Source organism: Anneissia japonica, unplaced genomic scaffold (assembly GCF_011630105.1).
Source record: "Anneissia japonica isolate Jap-2015-1 unplaced genomic scaffold, ASM1163010v1 scaffold287774_len439945_cov178, whole genome shotgun sequence".
NCBI lineage: Eukaryota > Metazoa > Echinodermata > Crinoidea > Comatulida > Comatulidae > Anneissia > Anneissia japonica.
Window position 1 is genome coordinate 131,827 of NW_022725867.1, and position 7,040 is coordinate 138,866.

General features: G+C 32.3%; 1 long non-coding RNA gene across 3 annotated transcripts in view; it reads left to right on the forward strand.

Moving 5' to 3' along the window:
- Window positions 1–7,040, forward strand: part of LOC117112959 — a 36,995-nt gene continuing 29,955 nt past the window's right edge. The window contains exons 1-3 of one of the 3 annotated variants that reach the window (XR_004446115.1): window positions 1–182; window positions 998–1,110; window positions 2,531–2,643. This is a non-coding gene — a long non-coding RNA (uncharacterized LOC117112959). The remainder of the gene's footprint in view (window positions 183–997; window positions 1,111–2,530; window positions 2,644–7,040) is intronic. The other 2 variants (XR_004446117.1, XR_004446116.1) reach the window with 2 other exon arrangements.

Genomic DNA, 7,040 nt, shown 5'->3' on the forward strand with positions numbered 1-7,040 from the left:
GCTTAAAAAATCCTCTGCAAACAATGTGAATTTGAGACCTAAATAATTATTCTGAGCGCACTTCAGTGAGCGCACTGAGTTAACTGCTGAGTCGCTGCACATGCGCACAGTGTAGTAGTACAGAAAATAGACAGGAGAGACTATTAGGCAGATTTATCAATTCTATTATTTGTCGAAAAAAGGTATATTTATTGTAATATAAATTTATTTAGAGAAGTAGGAATATACAAATTTTTGTATAGGCCTAGTATATTAAATGATACAGTATAACCAATTCTATCGCTGGGCACAGTAGGGCCTACTCCAAACATCTAACCAGCTCTAACTCTGGTACTCAGAACTGGTAGTACCTACCAGACGTAACTAATAGGTGTGTGTGGTGGTGTCGTTTATAAAACGGGGCTTTAGTAGGGATAAAGCATTCGTTAGTAGTACATAGGCCTTCAAACTAGGTTAGTACTAGAGAGAGGGATACATAGCTAGGCTTAAGCCTGCTCAAGTTGAAGCCTTTAGAAGTAATTAGTAGTACTTAGCCTAGGATGTAGTCCAGTGTGTTACATTTAAGGCAATGGTGAAACAAATCCCTAATTCTGATTGGATGTTATTGAGACTAAATAGGCAATCAGTCTGTAACACTGGTGTTTTTGTATTATTTTTTTCTTTTGCATGGTTTGACCTTTGGATGCCATTTCCAGCAAAAGCTTGTCAAACGAATTGTCAGGAGGAATACCTCACCTGGTCTGTTTTTTTCTTTCTTTATTATTTTTCACCTCCACCAACCTCGAGTCTACCACCTGTTCAGTTATATGCTGTGTTATTGGCTTTTACAATGACTATGTTATGAAATCTTATTAATTCAAAAATTCAGAACTACATAATGAAGCACGCCCTCTGGGAATTGACTGCTTTCACTGCTTTATGTCATTCGTGGTGTTGGGCATTTGATACTTTGATTGTATGTGTTTTTAACACATTTTCAACTTATGTGGCCTTTCAGGTGATTGAATAACTAGAGAAACTAAAAGAAGTTACAGAGCCTGTCAAAATATGAGAAATTCTTTTTCAAAATGATTGATGGCTTTCCAGGCCAATGCAGTGTGTGGTGCAAAGGTATGTACAAAAACACACTATTTACAACCTTGTACTATAATTTATTACGATAAATATATATTTTATTTCTGAAATGACATGCCAATTACAATATTGTATCATCTTTCTATAAATAAATGTCTGTTGGTGGTTGGGTGTAACCTAAAAGGTGAAGTATAAATTAATTTTTCATTATTATTGGCATTGCTTTGTATTATTTTTATGATCTGTATTGTTCATGCTTTGTGTTGGTAAGAGGGACATTTATGAGGAATGTGCACCTTTTTCTGCCCCTCCTTTTGATTAGGCCTACAATAATTTTAAATTTTGGTTCTGCCACTTGAATTATGCCTCCTATTCAAATTCTATCATATTTTAAAATCCTTGATTACCGTATAAATATAATAGAATTAATTTTTGTTTTTGTATGAAATGCCACCTCCTCAATCAAATTTCTTTCTCATTCAACCAAAATGCTACAAAAAAATTAACCTTCATCAATTCTGGGTCAATCCCAACATGCATCTGGGTCAATCCCAACATTCATCTGAGGTACTGAATTGATTTCAGTACATTAAAGTCTTCAAGCAACCAGTGATTCATGAAACATTCCTTTAGAATTTTTGTTTATTTATCCACATTTTTATTTAAAAAATAAAAATTACAGATTGTATTAAATGACCCTGTCATATAATTTAATTTCATCTTCTCTGCAAAAACAAGAAGGTAATAATATAAGAAAATAATTTTTGCAACATTATAAGATAAATGATTGATTTAAGTTTTATAATTAAAGCATGTTAGGTATATAAAAGCAACATTTAAAAGATGAATTTTTTTTAGGATTCCTGTGAAATCCAGATGATGTAAATCCGCGCCCCAGTGCCATCTCAAACCCAGTAACATTTCCACCCTCAATGCTATCTTTAATCTCAGTGATATTAGGCCCCATAAACAAATTATTAGTTTATCACCCTATCAAAGAATAAAAACTGTTGAGGGAGGGAGTTTTTTTTTGTTTGTTTTTTTTTTTGCTAATCCCGCCCCAATTTTACCGATGATCACAAGTAAATCAATGGTTAGGGACACATATATAAAAAGTCATAAGAATAGAATCAAATTTATATTTAAAAAATATGTTTTTGTTGTACCAGTAAACATATTTGCAAGAAACCCTGAGCTTTTCAAGTTAAAAAGATGGAAAAAGGACCGTTTGAAATAAAAATATATTTTGATTGAAAAAAAAAAAAAATCTGATTTTTCCCAAAAGTGATGAGGGAGCGGGTGATAAACTAATAATTTTTTTTATGGAGCCTTATTATTATTATTATTATTATTATTATTGTTAATTATTAATTATTATCATTATACATGCTGTTATTATTATTGTTATTATTATTATTACTATTATTGTTTATTTTATTTCATGATTTTGTTTTAGATTTCACATTTTTTATGTGGAAATATAATTCCATTGAATGGTAATCAAAATAAGATGTTTAACATGCAACTGATGTTGCATGGTGGCAACACCTGATGATGTACAAGAGCCAGGTAAGCCACTGCTATAAAACCTGACAAATGTTCCACTTGGGAAATTCAAGATTTTGCTCAAGCACTCAACTGTGTGAACTGTGTAAACATGTTTCCTTATGATTTATCAAAGTATTTTGCTAGGTTGTTGGAGGTCCAGGAAAAAAAAAAGGCATCACGGATGGTGTAGCAACAGGGGCAGGACGTGAAGTAAAACAAATAGTTTTATCGGAGATGTACAGAGGGTTTAGATAAAAAATAAGATCAATATCAATAACAATGGAAACTATTAGTAATAATGAAAATAATAATTTAACACTCGTAATACAATACAGTAGACCAATCTTCATTTTTGAGCGACATCCGACCACACGCCCACTTTATGGTATCGTCGTCGGGGACATCGGGCAAGTGATGTCCTGGCAGAAATAAAATAAATGCACTCTGTTTGAAATAGACGCACTTAACACCAGATGTCAATATATTCCTTTCGTTGAATAATTGATTATTCATCATCAATTTTTTTTAAAAATTTAAATACTTATGTTTTAAGTTATTTATTTTTACAGTAGTTTGCGTTTTATCATCAGGTAAAAAGGGGCACTTCAAAAATTGAGGGGGGTCCGGACGTCGTGGACCCCCCTCTGGATCCGCCCGTTTCTCCCACCTATTATTTTTCCCCCCTACCTCGTTTGTACCTTGCACCTTTCCTATTTACTCCTATAATACCATATTTCATCCTAGCCCCTTATATTCCAATTCCTTCCAGCTTACCCTCCTCCATTTCCCTTTGAATCTCATGCCTTTAAAACATACTTTGCTTTTGAAACTTTTACTTTATTCAATTGCTATTAAACATGCAACAAAAAATTATAGCTTATGACCTTTGGTCTTAACTATTTTGTCATATTATTTTAATAATAGGCTACAAATGATTGATTAGTTGCCAAAATGGTCTTGATGAATATTTCTATAAAGCCATAAAGAATAGTCACTAAGTGATTCAGTCCTTTATAAAATGTTCGCCCTATTTCATTGTACATGTAAACTCTTGGTATATTAAGGTTGTGTTTGTACATATCAAGAGGAATTTTGTTACCTTGTTAAGAAAAGGGTAAATGTTGTCATTTTTAAAGCGTGTTTATAAATTAGAGTCAACATCAATACTATCACCTTCATCATTATCATCATCATCATTGTCACCATCAGACACCGTATCATTATCATCATCATTATTATCATCATCATCATCCTCATCATTATCATCATCATCATTTTACTCAATGCCGTAATGCTTGGATAAACAAATGTCAAATAGGTCACTTTGTCATTAGTTATTCATGAGCTTATCACACGCGTGTCACTCGCAAATTATTCTCGTGGCCCACACGTATCTATGTCGGACGTTCGGTGATCAGTACTGTACAACCATAAAATATGGGCAATATTTTGCACAGACTTCATTATGCCTATATATGAATGTGATATGTTATCATCATGCCCTTATATGGATATGTTATGACATCATCATGACATGAACTATGGGCAATATTATGCGCAGACATCATCATGCCTATATATGGATGTGACATGTTACCATCATGCCCTTATACTGTATGAGTATGTTATGATATCATCATGACCTTGTAGTGTTTAATATATACAAATTAATATTTCATGCATGATGTCATTCTGTATTATTTTTGACACAAAACCCACAATTCTTCAAATTTAGTGCTGTGATTCATTACTAAACCTGTAAACAATTTTTTAATATGTTTGTTATTAATTTGAGGTTATTTTTTCATAACTTGTTGACTGTAAAACAGCAGTGTTTGTGTTTAACATTTCCCCTCTAATCTACCCAAGGAATTGACTCGTAAATCAGAAATTATGTTTGAATGTCATGCGGGAAATAGATTTAAAAATTTGAAATGCTCTATTAATACTACAAAGATTTGGTGTCAAAGCTGAGAAATAGAGTTTCACATGCAGAAACTTACCTGGTATTTTTATATTTATTCTTTTTATTTATTTTTTTAAAATTAAAAATTCAGGTAAAATATTGGCATATAATTTTCATCACTATTCACTTATCATTTCTTGTTACAATTAGGATTAAAAGTAAAGGTAGTCCCATATTCATTACTGAATGTAGGGGAATGAGCTGTTAGCCCATCGTACTAAATCTCGGCATTGTGTGGCAGGGTGGCCAGTTCCTTTCCATGCTGGTTTTTTTCTTCCTAGTAGCGAATCAGGTACACATAATCCTAGGAGGAGAGAAACAAACATAGGTAAAGTGCCTTGCCTAAGAACATAAGCGAAAAACACAGCGAAGGTTTGAACACCAACCTCAAGGTTCAGAGACTGAAACGCAGCCGCCACGGTGCACAAACAGCTCCCACTTAGGAGTATAGTCTATACTGTATATGTATTGCTGTAAAATTTATTTTATGTATTTTTTTCTGTTGTATTTATTATTCATCCATTCATTGTTTGTGTTGTTTTTTTATTTGTGAATACAATAAAAACAAACCTGATATTAAAATTTTAATAGAATATTCAGATTTTGTTGTAGTTATGTGCATTTTATATGTAACATTCCAGCTATATAGTGTCTGATATTTTGGAAATGTTGAATAAAGTACTTAAAAACTAAGATATTTCTTGAACTTTAGATGACTTTTGTCACATTTATTCTGCATAACTCTTATCCAGGTTATGTAAACCTACAATTGGTCTAATAATATTTGCAGTGACTTCGATTTCGTGATTAATATGTCTTTTTTCGACAGATTTACTGAGCACAAAACAGCAATTCCTGGTTTTAATGTTGACATTTTTAGATTTATTGCAAAAAGTAAATATTATTTTGTATGTGAAATGTTACACTTATATAAATTATGTCCGATTGTTGAGGTACACTAGCCACTTTGATGGTTTCGGCCGCCTCCGTGTCTAGGCATGGCTTATCATCAACATTGATTTGGAGTTTATATAGTATTATCCATGGATTTGCGACAAAACGAATCCTTCCTTTCGTTAATACCCACATGTTGCAGTATGTTCATTTGATGGCATACCATGCTGTGTCGTTGTGTGCATGTTCCTTTAATCACGCATATAAACTCTTTTTGCCCAGGGTTTCATGTGTCTATGGATTTATGTGGAATACATACAACATGAATGTCAGTGTATATATCCAGTATCATATTTATTTATTTATTATACTATATTTAAAGAGGTTAAATCAGCACAAAACTGACTAGAAGAGGCCCTCTGTGTTCAGTAGAATAATACAAAAAAAAAATTACATAAAAAAGAAAATAAATAAATTATTAATAAGTAAGGGCACCATGGCAGCAGAGAGCAATGGACAATGAAGTGGATGATTTATTAAGTTTGAGGGAGGATTTTAGTTGCAATTTAAAGGAAAAGAGAGTAGAATTATTAAAGAATGAGAGCGAGTTAAGGAGAGAAGTGGCTCACAGGAGTAGGTAGTATGTTTTAATGTATTATGGCCATATGTACATATATCAAACTTTAGTAGAAGTATGTGACCAGTACTAGAAATAATATTTATTCTGTAATGTCAATTTAGTTAGAAACTGAAAATATGCTGTTAGAAATATGATACTGTATGTTCAACATAGCTCAACAATTACTGTCTCGACAACTGCAGGCTACGTCATTTATCATACAGGTAGGTTTGCAAAATATTGTTCATTAAGGGTTCATATTGAAATATGAAATTAGGAAGTGCAGCTGAAATGCAGTCTGCTGCCCTCTGTTGTCAGTATCATGCAGCTAATATTGTTAGTGGCATCATTTTGATTGTTTCTTTCAAGATATTTACAAGTAACTACATTAAATGTATACAACATGAATAAATCCACCTTTTGCACTTGGTTATTTCGGGGTAGTGATGTCATCTGTATGAGGTATTGAATGTATACAACATTAATGAATTAAGGATACATGATACACAAGGTAAAATGGCCTCAGCTCGTCAAAGATGAATGCTTATACAGTACCGTTAATCAATGTCAAAAAAAGCTGAGTGTGGACCCACATTTTAAAGGTTAACAGAATTTATATTCAGTAATAATTTATTTATATAATAAATATGATATGTACCTGTACCTGATAAAGGCTACAGGAGTGGCAGAAATATTTAGGTTATGAATAAATCATTGTACTTAAAATCTATTGAAGTTGTTTGTGTATATATATATATATATATATATATATATATATATATATATATATATGTAATATTAATACTACGTCCGCATTGAGTGTATTTTACTCGCTATATTTTTTATCTGTACCACCTGATGAAGGGAGATGCCCGAAAACGTTTGTGTTTTTTACCATTAAAAGTTATGGCTACTCTACACTTTTGCTTTATGCGTTTT